Below are 14,776 nucleotides of genomic sequence, written 5' to 3' on the forward strand. Positions count from 1 at the left end.
GAAAGATTAATCCATGAAACTATGTCTGCTCTTCTGAGCACAAGCAGAATGCTTCTTGGTTTTTGTATGAGGATATGTATTGCTGCACACAATAGAGCATCACCACCCAGCTTAAGACCCACAGATTACATTAATAAATACATTCATATATTTATATACACACAAAGTGAGTAACCTGTGGGCATGTTTTCTGATCATTTGCTGTCTCATCTATTACATTTAATCAAATTGAATAATAGTGTAAAATAGTCTCCTGCTGCCATTTTACTGGTTCAGGTGCTTTTTAATTCCTGAAACTAGCAGATTATAAGGTAAATGCTATAGCAGTTTCAACTCAGGAGTTGTAATTGGCATAATACTGTAATTTGGAAATAAATGTTTGTGGTAGATCAGCTGTCATCCCACAGGGATAGAGACAGTGACTGTTTATAATAAATCCCACATGTTCCTTTCTACTCTGGCAAATATACCACACTGCTATATCAAAGTACTTTACAATCCTTAATGAATTAGTTCCTGTAAGAGCTTTGTTAGGTGAGTGAGTATTATTTTTCTTGTTCCCCAACCAGAGATAGACAAAGTTTAAAGCAAAGCGGTTAGAAGAGGATGCTGGCCTCAGGAACAATCTGGGCACCTGGGTATTAAGGGCTCTACTCTGGGCACAAGAGATCCAGTTTCAGAGGTCCTATGCTAGTTGTGGAGAAGAAACTGCTGGCCTGTTAACACACATTTCAGACCTTAGCAGGAACATGTCTTTTTGCTGCATTAACCGTATTACATGTTAAAGCACCAATGGGATGAATAGAATTTGGGAGGGCAAAGGAAAACGCTAAAAGCAAAGACTGAAAAAACCAGGTGGCTTTTATACATGACAATGTCTATAAGATGGTGCCTTTCATATATACGGTGTCTCACAGTACTTGATGTGGAGGTTCTATTTATGCATGATAAAGGATTAGTAGGTGATTAATAGATGTTTCAATAAGTGGCAATCAATTGTTATGGGTCCAATGGGTCAACAGTTCCTTACAACAATAGCTCATCATCATCTGAAACACCCTACCAATGTGTTTAACCTCTATATCCTTTACATTGAAACACCTGCTAATCTTGTGTTAAACCTCACAAATGGAATCTTAACATAATGTGTGACTCAAAACAAATTTGCTGGAGAAAAAAGGATTAGCACCTAGTCTCCACAGAAAATTGTTAGTTATAGCTGTACTGGATTTAAGTTTCTCCTTTTGCCATGTAAAAGGCACTATATGACAGGAAGCATTTTGCTGCTGAGTGCAAGAGTGGTGTTTTCAAGGCTAATCCCAAGAGGAGGGCTGGGATATTGCTGGACTCTATACCAACCAGCATGACTGAACTTGATGCAGCCTTGTGTTTTTATACATATTACAGTAATACTTGGTGAGGACAGCTGACAAGATAAAGGATGAAATTGAAAATGAATAAAGATCAGTTTGTTCAGAGGTAGTGAAAAGTGCCATAATCAGGGGCTGCTCAGGTCCTTCTTGCTACTGTCCTGCTGTGTTTAGTTAGTCTGGTGAAAGGGGAGGATGCTGATGTTTGCAGGGGCCATTTTAACACCTCAGCTTGTCTTTGTGGGCTTTAAAGTAATTAACTCTCCAATCATTACCGGTTGACTTTGTCGACAGGTTTAGGTTTCCCTCCTGCTGTTCCCTTTGGGGATATTGGGTTGTCACTTTATGAGAGGGGGGATTCATTTTAAGGTTCACACCAAATCCCTTTCACAGCTTCTCAACAGCTCATTTTGTTCTCCATACTGCTGGAATATTCTCTTGGTCTCTGTTTAAATGAACATGACTTATATAACTTTTTCCAGATCGAACTGGACAAGCAAGGGGGAGGGAGAAGGGGAAGCTTCTCCAAAAAGGCAGGTAGCACACTTGCTAAGCCCTTCAGATGAAAAGAGGGCCATCCTCGGTACTTAGAAGTCAATAAAAGACACTGCAAAGGCAGTTTTGCTAAATAAAGCTACTTTGAGCTGCGAAAGGATTCTGACAGTGCTTAATGTAACTGAAAGAATCCTCACAACTTCCAGCTGTGACATGGGTGTACTATATTATAGTTCAGTTTTAGCGAGGGGAAAATTTCCAGATCTGTAGTTGTTGCAATTTTTTATTGATCAAAGATTGCCAAGAAACATGGAGAGAAAAAGGTAGGAGAAAGCTTGATCATATTCTTGTTAATCCTATTCTCATCCAGTTTCCACTATATATTTTTTTAAATCCCATTAATAAGCTGAAGAAATAGTAATGACCAGAGAGGCTGCTACCAGCCACATAATTTGGAGATCCAGATTTGGTATATGGCAGCAGCAGAGTTCTAAGAAATGTGACTGATAGGCACAACGAGCACTTTGCAAACTCAGTGGACAGTGAAAACCCTCACCTACTGCAAAGCTGGTTGGAGTACTTACCCTTTGAACGTGTGCTCAGCATCTCCTGGCACACCAACATTCTCACCAAGGGTGGGAGTTTGGGAAATAATCTGTGTGCCAAACCAGCTCTGAAATTGCTAAACCCAATTGCTAAGCCCAGGCTTAGAAAAACCTTTGGTCTGCTCTGCAATGCTTGGAAATTGAGCAACATCCACTCTAGTCTTTTCTTTTTGCATCTTGAACCAAGAGGAGTTTGACTGGTGTCAAGGACCACACTGCTATCTCCAGCTGGATTTTTAGTGGTGTCTGTATGATGTTTTCTTTACTTCCTTTGTTGGCAGCATTAGTTGTGAGGTTCCTTTGCTAAATAAAGCTCTGGCTGCACAAACAATTTATTTCAGTCACTTCCCATAGCTGCCGGTACTGCAGCAACTCAGGCTCTGTTAGCTAGACTAGAAGGCCTGTCAGAGTCAGGTGGCAATACACCACATCATTTCAAATACCCTTTCAGGAACCTTTAGATCTGCTGCTCAGTGCTCCCTTAAAAATTGCCACTGGCTTGCTTGTATTAGGGTTCCCAACCTGACTAACTCTGGTTGTTAAATTATCATCATGAACAGAAGGATTTTGTATTAAATATCCTTTGGGAAGGAAAATCTGAGTGAAAAGGGATTTGGAGGGCAGGAGAGACTTGTTTTTCTGTATCAGGTAATAAGAAAATGTAGAAGCTAGGAAGAAGCAAGGTAATCACATATCAATGTTGGAAATGTTAAGTGTCTTCTTCATATGCCTAGAACTACACAAACGGTCTCCTCAGGGTACACAGGAGAGGTACACGGCTGATGATTTATCAAGGTCCCAATTGCATTATCCAGCATAATGAATGCCTTTGTTTATTTAATAATAATAATAATTTTTTAAAAAGAAAAAAAAAAAAAGAAAAAAAAAGGGAAGTTCTAGTTCTCAGCTGATGGCAGGACCTGGGCAAGCTGTGAGCTTGTTCCTTAGCGCTGGCCAGATCCCCTCTGTTCTCCTGATATTATTCCCCTTTGTTATTCGATATCCCACAGTGCCAGCTAAGTCAGGAGTTGTCACACTCCTCACTGGTGCAGCAGGATACAAAATAGCTGGGGGTGGGGAGGAAGACTGGAATGGTTAGGAGGTGGAAGGGAAAAGGCCTTTTTTTTGTGAAAACAGTAGCACCAGCTGCATCCTGCAAGTCGCTAAATTAGCCAGTCAGTTGTTTTTCTTTTAATTTTTGTGTGAATTCAAGAATAGGTTGTGGATGTCTTGGCAACTCATGAATGAGGCTCTTTATGAAAGAATTCACCTTGCAGAGGGGCTGCTGTCAGATGCACAAGCCTCTTTCCATTAATTAAGCTGCAGAACATCCCCTCTTTTTTTTTCTCTATCCCTCTCAACGCCTGGATAATCAGACCCTGTGTCTTTCTGTAACATCCACCACTGCCTCTCTCTCTCCTCACAGTATTTCACCCACTCTGTTAATTCTGGGCTGCCAGATTTTTTTTTTTTTAACACAGCTTATTGCTGCTAAGTGAGATATCATGCTGCCTGAGCTAATAACTAAGATGAATATTCTGCTCCACTGCAACTAGTAGCATTCTCTATGCTTTATCTTCGGTTGAAGGGTGGCCTAAGAGCAAAGTTGGATATTTTCAAAAGCTCAGCTGGGAGTTAATCAACTCTTATTGTTTTTCGACAGGAGCTGGATGCTTAACTTGCATGCAGTGAGTCTGAGTCATCCCCTGGATTGTCACCCACACACAAACAGCCCCACAGAGGGTGCACAGAACTTTTCAGGCATGCTAGAAATGACCAGCCATTAAACGTGTGTAAGCTGAACTGCACAGGTTAGGGAGTGATTACAGATGTAATTGTGCCTGAACAAACACTCTGGGGAGAGAAGGTGGGTACCTTCTCAGGAGCCTCAATCAACTCTCAGCTTTGCTGTGCCTGAACAAGATATGTGGCTGCAACTGAGCAGTCTGGAAGTTTTTTTAGTGGGGATATTTAGATACTCATGTCTGCAATTATGAATTTACACACCTGCTTCAGGGAATAATCCCAAATCTTCTAAAAAAAAATGAGGAGCTGACTATCATACCTTAAGTGTTTGCATGTTTGGGCTTAATTTTGCATGGCTGATTTAAAATCCCAGTCATTAGGAATAGAAAATATGTGTATGGTATTAGTGACAGGCTGTTATAAATGACCTGTTCGTTTTCCTTCACTTCCAAGTAATGCTGAACATTAATTTCCTGCAAATGAAGCAATCTGAAGTAGAGCACACCAAATAATTAATCTTTGGAAACTCTGGACTAAATTAAAATAATTTGAAGTTAAATAAAGAGCTCATCTGTGGCCTCAGTGCTCTTTCTGGGAAGCAAGGGATACATAAAAGAATCAAAAAGAAAGCAAATACTGAATTACCTAACAGAAAAGGAATCTACAAATATATATAATAAATTCCCACATTACATCATAAAACTAACTTTCTCACAAATGCTATCATTGCCAAGACACATAGGAGACCTTTCAATTAGTAGCAAAAGTGAATAAGCAAGTGGGAAATTATTTGCATGGGACATATGCATTTTCTATTTTGGGGCTTGCTGGCCTGTTTGGATTTTTTAAAACGTATTATCAAATTATTGATTATACTGGAGGTCTCCGTATACTGAGAATCGGGTGTGGTAGTATTTAAATTACCGTTTAAATGGTAAACTAGAAATTCTCTTTATTAATTCAGGCATATTAAAGAATGAGCACTCATGATAAACTTTATGCTTTTATTAGCAAAAGTTGACTTTTTAATCCAATGCTGTAATTTGGTTAAAATTAAAACATAAGTAGAGTTGAAGAGTTATGTAAATTGAGAATATTCAGAAATATAAGAAAAATAATTCCATCTTTACTAGGTCCAGGAATAATTAATGTCTATATTTCAGAAAGGACAGTAAATAAGCCTACTAGTCCTTTGTTTCTTTAAGAGTTTCACTTGTCTTATTTTTTTCAATCTTTCCTTGGCTGTAAATCTACAGCTATCCCAAACTATCAGAGACAAATAGTCTAATGGGAAATAATATGGGTGAAGAGACAATATATGAGAGTGGGCAGCAGGATCTTTTGAGTTTTAAAGGCATGGTATTGTATCTAAACGTGCTGAAAGCTCCTTGCTACAGTTTTCTTGTTTATAAAATAGGAAAGATATTAGTCTGGCTCTTGGCAAAGCTCAGAAATGCTCCTGTCTGTATAAATGCTGAGGATTATTAGAGAGAAGATGTTCAGCTTGGGAGTGGGGTTCTGAATATAGTGATGAACCCACTCAATTTCAATTGCTGCATGTGAGCTTCTTTCTTCTTATAACAATTAACCTCTTAGAAAAGAATTAACACTGAGTTTACATGTTGACTCTACAGACATTGGATAATTGCTTTTAAAAAAATCATCTATAAGTCCAGGAAATTACATTTCTCCTTTTGCTTCTAAAATTACAAACTTCTGACTTCCCAGCTGGTAATGCAAGCAATCAAAATCAGGTCTCTTGAGTGCAGTTGCATGACACACATGAACAACAATCTCATTTCATAAAGAATTAACCCACAGCCAGCTACGTTAACTGGCTCCAATCCATGCCACAGAGCCTCCCTCTTCCAAGCACTGTAGCTCCTGCTTTACACAGGCAGAAATGCACTGGTGAAACAACAGCAAACCTTTTTGGAGTCCTACCCTAACAAAGCTCCCTGGCAGAGGGAAAGAGTTTGGAATGAAGCACCAAACTGAAACCCAGAAGCTTTGGCTTCATTTTCTGTCTTTGTTACAGGCTGCCTATCAGTAAGGCAGTCACTTAACCTCCCTGAGTTTCATCTTCTATCATACAGAGACAGTAATACCTCCTTTGGCTGTCTTTTTGATCTAGAGTATAAAGAAAGTGACATTATCCCTCCCCCCCCAATCTCAGCTAAGACATCTAGGCACTACTGTGATTCTAATCAGTAACAGCAGTAACTACTGTTTAAACAGAAGGACCTACTTCAGTTTGAAATTTCCTTTATTTTATCTAGTTAAAAATCTCTTCACAGTTTCTCTGATTTTTTTCCTTCCTTTTTGAAAGTAAGAAGAAAGAAGCAACTTGTTTTAGGTTGATGATTTAGTTCCGTAAGTGCTCCCAGTATAGGGTCATGGAGAAGAAGCAGAGAACACAGATCCAAATGAGGAAAGCTTGGTAAACTTAATTTCTCTCATCAGGACCTCTCCTTAAAAAGTGTTCTTCAGAGCTTAAATTTAAAGATGATGTGCAAATGAAAGCCCAGAAAAAACATGTAACTCATTTGTGTCCTTTTCTCAGTGAGCTACCTTAAAGCGGCATGGGTGGAGGTTCTCTCAATACATTCCAAACATTGCATGGAATACACACCTTGCAACTTCTGGTATTTTTTCTTGATGCTCAGTCTAAATCTTTCCCTAATGTGTTTCAAGTCATTGCAACCTTAATCATAGTCCTAAATCAGTTCTTAGTGTTTACTGCAAATGGTTATCTTGGGTAAGCAATTTCCATATTCCTCACTAGTAACCAATTAAGCAACCTGTAGCAACTTTCTTTTCTGTTTTGAAATAGTTTTTAACTGAAAGATTTGAACAAACTACACCACATTCAGTAGTGCCAAAGACTGCCATTTAGAGGGGTTTATGCTACACTGTCCTGTCTAGAGAAAGGCTATTCATACATCCAGAAGACCGACTTTGCAGGCACATGTACATGTTTGTGTTTGAAACTTCTAGACTGACAACCCTTCAAATCCAGTTGCCTTCTCTTGGGACAGAAACATGAACCTTTATTTCTCTTTGATTTGAGAACTGACACCACTGTGGTCTCCATTATGAGTCTGGCAATATTAAAGTGTGTTGCTCTTTACTGGCAGGACTGACTGCTTGAGTTGAATGAGTACATGTTGACCTTGGGGGAGCTGCAGGGGTATGTGTTTGCTTGGTTTTTAAATTTATCTTTTCCAGGTTGAGGGGAAAGAAGCTTTTAGACATTACAAAATACATGTGGATTTAAGCAACAATTGATTTCAGAAGCATCTTATATTTTTCAACATTGCTTTATGAACTGATGAGGCTTAGTAGAGCTTTTTTAAGATCAAAAGATGTGACAGTTTGCAAAATATGCAGTGAAGAAATGAAATCATTCCCTGCACACACCAAGAAGCACCAGAATCCTCTGATAAATGTTTCTTCAGCACAAGTCCAGAAAATTTGCACTCCATACAATGCACATACTTCAAGACAGACACGTGTCTGCCAGCAACCAAAGTCTGTCTTCTCTTACGGAGACTTACAGAGGAGCAGAGCACTCATTGCCAGTTCAGCAAACAGGGAGGTGTGTGTGATGTGCAGCTCAACTGAGGGGCAGGAAAGGACTCACTGAGAGCTGGAGGTGGCAGGTTCCTCAGGCCTCCTGCTTCTGCCCACCCTGGTGCACTGCTGGGTAGAGCAGCCTGTCACTGTTCTAGGTACAAGGCTTCTCTGTTACATGGACAGCCCTACAGCTGTATTTTAGCAGGCTGGATTATTATTTCCTATGGCTAGACAGAGTTAACCCTCCCAAGAGACAAATTCAAGCACTTGTGACAGAGACAGATGAGTTACATCCATTCATGGAAAGAAAAACAATCTTATGGTCATGCAACTGAATTGTTTCTAATTAATTAATGATCTATATTTCATACTGCTGAAGCAGAATCTGAGACACACTAGAAAAACATCCTTCATGTGGCCCATCCTAACAGTGGCAAGGGTGTTGAGACACGGATTCCCTTATTAACAAGCTTGCAACTCATCCCTTAGTCTCATTGTCTTGTTGCTAAGCACACACCATGAGAGGCTGGCACCACATCAGGGAGCAGCAAGGGTCAGCTGCTCCCTGCACCCCAAGAGCTAAAGGATATCCCAGGACTGGCAGCAAGGGAGCAGGGAAGGGCAGACCCAGTATTCTACCCAAAAGTCCAACTCACCAGGCAAGTCTGTGGTGATGAGGCAGGTCCAAGGTCAGGCCTGGCAGGATCTGTGGTGATGAGGCAGGTCTGAGGTCAGGCCTGGCAGGATCTGTATGGGGTCCAGGGACCCTTGGCAGGGCCAAGGTCAGGGCCAAGCTGCAGAGCTGCTGGGAGCTGAGGCCTGGGAACACAGATCCCATGGCAAGGCCGGGTCTGGCTGCAGCTGAGCTCCTGCTACAGAGCCAGGGCTGAGCCAGACTGGGGCTCTGGGGCAGGGCTGGGGTGATGGGGATGCTCCAGCTGAGCCTGCTCAGGGCTGTCAACACTCTCCCAGAGAGATGCTTTGTGTCTCCAAGTTTTCCTGGTAACTAAATGTCATGAGGAGTGCCATATATTGGCCTGCCAGATAGAGCAGGACTTTAATGTTACACAAATAATAATCTGATCCTACAAACCCGTGTATATGTCATTGAGATCTTATTACAGCCTGGGTAAGAGGATGCTGGGTGTTTGCACTGATGAGGCTATTTCAGTATGATAAGCTGCACTAAGTGGGCTCAGTTGTGCATCAGTGGAGTGTATTTGCATATTGCACTGCCAGGGAAAAGAAACCCTTACATTTTGCAAGAGTTTGCCATGCACAAAAATGCCACTGCAAATATCTGAGTATGTGAGCAGTTCCCATGTAGGCAATATTCCATGGAAGGTGCTAGCAAGGCTGAATTAAAGGGTATATGACATTTCCAGGATTTGGGATGCTCAGTGGAAAACTTATCTATATATTTTCAGGACTTTTTACAATATCCATTGCCTTTTGATTTATAACATTTCACATGGAAAAAGACTGGCAAATATTTTTGGCTATAAGAATTCAAATAGTCTTTTGAAAGAACCGTTATTAGAACCAGCCTGAACTCCAGCCAAATATTCCTATTCTCTTTCACTTCAGCCCTTGATATATGCTTTCCTGTAGAAAGAAGCCTGGAAGAAGATTTTTTTTTTTTCCCCTATGAGCTGCTGATTTCCAAGTTTGGTGTTTGTTCATTTGGGTTGTTGGTTTTTTTTGTGGGTTTTGTTGTCCTTTTTTTTTTCTTTTAAGTTTCATTTTTTTTTCTATGTTATAGGTTTTTGAATGGACAGAAGAAGGCAAAATGTATCTTATATTTTCAATTCTATGTTGTATTTTCTATTTTGTCTTAAAATTCTCCCATAAGTCTAATGCAATCTTATTCCTACAGTAATACAATTATTTTAAGCCAGGACCTTGAAAAGCTGGCACCACATGTAAAAATCTAAGAAGACAACATTTATATTGAAAACCAAATGACTTCATATCTCTATACAATTGTAGAGACATGCTCATACATGTATATGCACACATATTTTTGGTGCAATGATATATGGTTTATATATAGGCCATTAAAATAATGTACACAATCTAAACAAAGCAGATTACCAGCAAAACATGCAGCAGCAAGTTTAAAATTCCAGTTGTATTCTCTAAGTAGGTTGAGAAGAGTCATAACATCAGTAATTTCTCTATGCTCTGGCAGCATTTGTGTTCAATGCTTTATCTACAAAAGGGATTTGGGGAACAGGGAGTGATCCTAAGGCTCCCAGATTGTTTCTCCAGCCAGATTCAGGCTGGGTCTGGTTTGGCTGCAGTGTAAATGCACCTTTCACCGAGTCTGAATGAGAGACTCCTGCATCCCTCCAAACAGCAGCTCTGACAGAGAGACACCAGTGTGGGACAGGCCTTTAGGCATCTGTGGTGCCCTGGAATTTAAGCAGAAGCTCTGATACAAACCAAGCCCAGGTCAAGCACTCATCCCTCCCTCTGCCATCCTGGAATGGAGAAAAAAGGGGGGACCCTCCTGCTCCCAGCTCAGCTGTCCTGCAGGCTGGCAGTGCAGAACACAGTGTTACCTCCAGGCACCTCGGGGCAAGGAATTAATAAACAACCTCACCCATGAGCTGAGAGTGCAACAGCAATGAAAATGAAAGTGATTGTATACTCTGTGAATGCATGGATCATTCTCATAGCAAGAACAGAATGCACACAAAACATTGCTTTGGTAAATGGTGTAGAAAAGGTCTGTCAGCTATAGGTGTCTAATGTATACTTTGTAGTTTCACTGAGGTATTTTGCAGCAAAACAATCAAGACAAATATGCAGATCTCAATTATGGGACAAGAATCTTCTTGCATTGTGGTGCTAGGAGTTCTCTGCCAGTTTGAGTTGCAACATAAGGTTTTTTATACTGTGCTGGGACTGTCTGAGAGATCAGATCCCAAGTAAGACCCCAGTCCAGCTGCCAGGTGTGTTTGTGTAGCCTTGAGGGCACAGGGGCTGCATGGGTGAAGTGGAATCACTTTCCCCACTTAAACTGTGCACATACAGAAAGAGCTTGGTATTTAGTTTGGGTTTGTTTTCTTTTTTGTTTTCCTATTTTTAGTTTTTATTTTTGTTTGGCTGTAACAATGTGCTTAATTTTTGGCTGATCAGCTTCTGTGCTTTAATATTGATGACTCTGCAGTTGGACTCCCCAGGTTGTCATCCATCTCACATGGAGCACAAACACAGGGTCCTCTCCATCCCATATCCACCAGAAGGTGCACCAGCAGGTGCTGAGTAGCCTCATGATTTTGTCAGACCCCATAGGTTTGGAAAAATCATTTGCCGGACCACCAGGCAACAAGCAGCAATTACATCTGGCAAGGCCAAATCCAAAAGGGAAAATTATGGGATTTAAAGCCATCAGGGACCATTCCACACCACAAAGCAACTTTCTGACTTATTCCATGTTTCAGCAAGGGCAAACAGAGAGATGAGGGCCCTGTGTGAGGGCCTGAGAGCAGGTCCCCTCCTGGCTGTTTGGCTGTCTGGGCTAGGGCCAGCCTGGAGCTTGCAGAGCTGAGAGCTGCCCCACTCCTTTGCTGGCCTTGGACACAGCCAGGGCTGACACCCCTCCCTGTGGGACCTGCTTTTAAGCTAAGCCCCTTCCATCAGGCCCCATCTGAGCTAAAGCTCCTGCTGTGTTGCAGCCATGCCTGTCCCTGCCTTTGGACCATTGCTCTGGACCTAGAGCCTGACCTGGAGCTGACTTCCAGCCTGGCCTCAGACCTGCCTTTCCACCAGGAACCTGCCTGGTGTTCACAGGCTGTGCCTGATCCTTGCTCCCCACACTGGACCTGCCTTGCTTGGCTCACTGGGGAGCTGTGGCACTGATGAGACTCCTGCCCTGGCAGCTGTGTTGGTGTGCTCAGCTTCCAGCTCACCTCTCCTTGCAGAGAGCCAGCTCTTGCTGCTTCCTCAAAAAAATCAGGCTGTTCCTCTCAAAATCTCCACAGCTTTCAAAGACTGATGATCTCAGCAAAAATGTTAACCCATTTTCCTTCACAGAAGAGCAGAAATGGTGGATGAATCCCAGAATCAAACCTACCACTAATGATACTGAACCATGGAAGGAGAAAATGAATAGTCTTACATTGTTTTCACTGTCCCAGGGATAAGAATGCTGGTCTGGGTACTTTGAGAAGTCTTTTTCTTAGACCTCCATCCTTTCTATACACAAGTATACAGGTGTTCTGGAAATAATGCCATGAATTCACAAGCAGAAGAAAATAACTTGTGAGAGCAGTGGCACTTAGAACTCTTGGAGTCCAGTGGGTTTTTCAGTTTTGTGCCCTTCAGCCCAACAGTGCAACTTGTATCACACAGGTGCCTATAAAGAGTATCACTGCCACAGCATGTGGCATGAGACTAACAAAAATGTTTAAAAATTTGCCCTGTCTTTCTTACTGCTCTTTGAACAGTAAGTAAGACAGAGGGAGTCTGGAGAAGCTGTGGTCAACCCATCAGGATCTTCTTTTCTTCTTCCCATTCTTTCCTCTCATGCCTTTCTCCCTCTGCCCCTGTTGATTTTGCTGGTGATTCAGCCCCATTCCTGGAAGACATCTATTTGTGCCTACTGCTAAACTCTGCAGCAGCTGCTCAGACCTTTTCCTACCACTGTGTTGTGATGCAGTCATGATTTTGCCAGAAAAGTGGTGTTTGCCTGCCATGAACCTGAAAGAGTTCAACACTGATTAGGAAGGAAGGCTGGCTGGCAGGCAGGCAGCATGACTGAGTAAGCCTGGTTTCCTTAGGAACCCAGACTGAAAAAGTGAGAAAGTAAGAGCATGTGTGTTCTGGTAGGCAGTGAATAATCCATTAAAACTCTTAATTAAAAATTTAAACATGTGTCTGCTAATTACATCACCCTTTTCCTGCCCTCAAAAAGCAGCAAATGAGCATGGTTGCACACCTGCCCGTGTGTTTATTTCCTTAGGATGCTGCTCACTTGCTCAGCAACACAAATACCAGCTCAGGTAGCAGCTGCCATTGTAAAAACATTCTGGGGAAAAGTGATGACAAATATTTTCTTTTTGTTAATGAATGGCCAAACTGTTCACAGAAATCCTGCTCACTGTTGCTGCATGTCCTGAATTTGTTGATGTTTTTCACATATCAATCCTGATGCTACGAGTTCCCATCTCAGGCAGAGCTATTTAATGCCAGCAATACACACTTGGCTGAACAGCTACCTGAAGACCTGTAAAAACAGAAAGAGATGGAGTAAATGTTTTAAAAAGCAGGCTGAAAGGATATGGAAATGAACATGGGCATTGCCTGTAAACTCAAAACCTGCAGAGAGGCTCTGGACCCTCTGGAGTTTCTCAGTCCTGCAGGGATAGTGTGGTGCTCCACATTTGAAGCACACATGGGGTGAGGAGCCTCAGCATGGTAGAGGGACAGCTCAGATTAACTGTTATCCATGCAAATGGGCACTCCCAGCAAGTGAAAGCTGCTTCCCCTCTGTAAGTGACCCTGCAGTGAATCTCCTCTGGTACACGTAGCTCCTCAGCTGCTCTGAGTTGGCTGGGTTGCAGCCACTTGACATCGGGCCACAGCCTCTGATTTGGGAAGGCTGTTTTATTCACTGCCTAGAGGAGCAGGATCATGTTCAACATTGCTGTTGTTATTTATTACAGTCATGAATTTGGCAGGAATTAGCCAGATTCTGGCAGGTAGCGTATGTCTCTGTACATCAGCATTACTGTGCTGCACTATAGTGGGTACACTGGGTGAAAAATCAATTCCCTGGTTTTTGGCTCCTGTCGAAACAGGCAGAGGCCAGAGCAGGAGGGCATGTGTGTCCACTGGCACACATATGGACACTCTCACCAGATGCTCGCCCAATATGCTCGCCTCAAGACCTGCCTTCATACCATGGTCCTGCTGTGGCACAGACTGCTGAACCTCTGAGGAAAGGGTCCAGCTGGGATGTGGGTTTGTTTCCTTGGGCTTCTGAGGGCCTTACTGGTACTTCTCAAGGCCCTCTTTGACTCAACCTAAAAAGGACTCAACAGACAGCAGGAAACTGAACTCCTACACCCCGACACTGTGCATTACTAACAAAGCATTGCCTCAAGACTGAATGACCTTAGGAGGTTATCTTTAAAGTGATATTTTAATGCATTGACTGACTGTTTAAAAGTTTCACAGATGATGTCTTGGGATTATGTACTGGAGAAGGCTTCATTATCCTCAGGAGTACAGACAAGGAGACAGCTGCTCCACTGCTGAGTTTCCCATGTTGAGCTCACATTCATCCAAAATGGCTGGAGTCAGGCAACTCAATTTAGGGGCTTCCAGAATGACTGAATGATTTTTCATTGAAGTGAAGCATCTTTTATTGCAGGGTAAAGATATTAACTGGCTCTTTCTTTTAAAAAATGGGGGGTTTTTAAAATCTGAGGTGTATGTAGAGTTTAGGATGCCACAGGGCAAATCTAAGAGCATATGAAAACCCCAAGCAAGTCTATAAGGTTTATTGGCTCTAGTCAGAAATATCGGGGCTGGCAGGATTGAGCTCTCATCACAAGGGAGGGAACCCAGAGGTGCAATTCAAAATAAAGGCCTGTGTTTACAGGGTGTCAGCTCCCAGTCCCAGGGCTGAAATTCCTGAAAGCTCGTCTTGGCTCCTTTTGCCTTTCCCCACCTTGACAGGAGCGTGGTGTGAGTATCTGCATGGTTTACTTGATAGAACCTGCTGGGCAGCATTGCCCTGCTTTGTGGGGGTCAGGAGAGGGGAGCTGGAGTGAGGAGCAGGTTGGTGAGGCAAGTGTTTGACACAGGCTCATCCACTCTGCTGAATGCCCTCAGGTCACTCTGCTGGGCAATGCTCACTCTGCTGACCAGGCTGAGCTTTCTACATTGCTTTTGCCCAGCAGAGCCCTTGAGGACAGCCGGAGGCTCTTCACTTGTTTGTCCTCTCCAGCCCAGACTGGACAGCACAGAGTG

The sequence above is a fragment of the Agelaius tricolor genome, unplaced genomic scaffold, assembly GCF_023055355.1.
Source record: "Agelaius tricolor isolate 1412-34295 unplaced genomic scaffold, bAgeTri1.0.p SCAF_13, whole genome shotgun sequence".
In the NCBI taxonomy this organism is placed as follows: Eukaryota; Metazoa; Chordata; class Aves; order Passeriformes; family Icteridae; genus Agelaius; species Agelaius tricolor.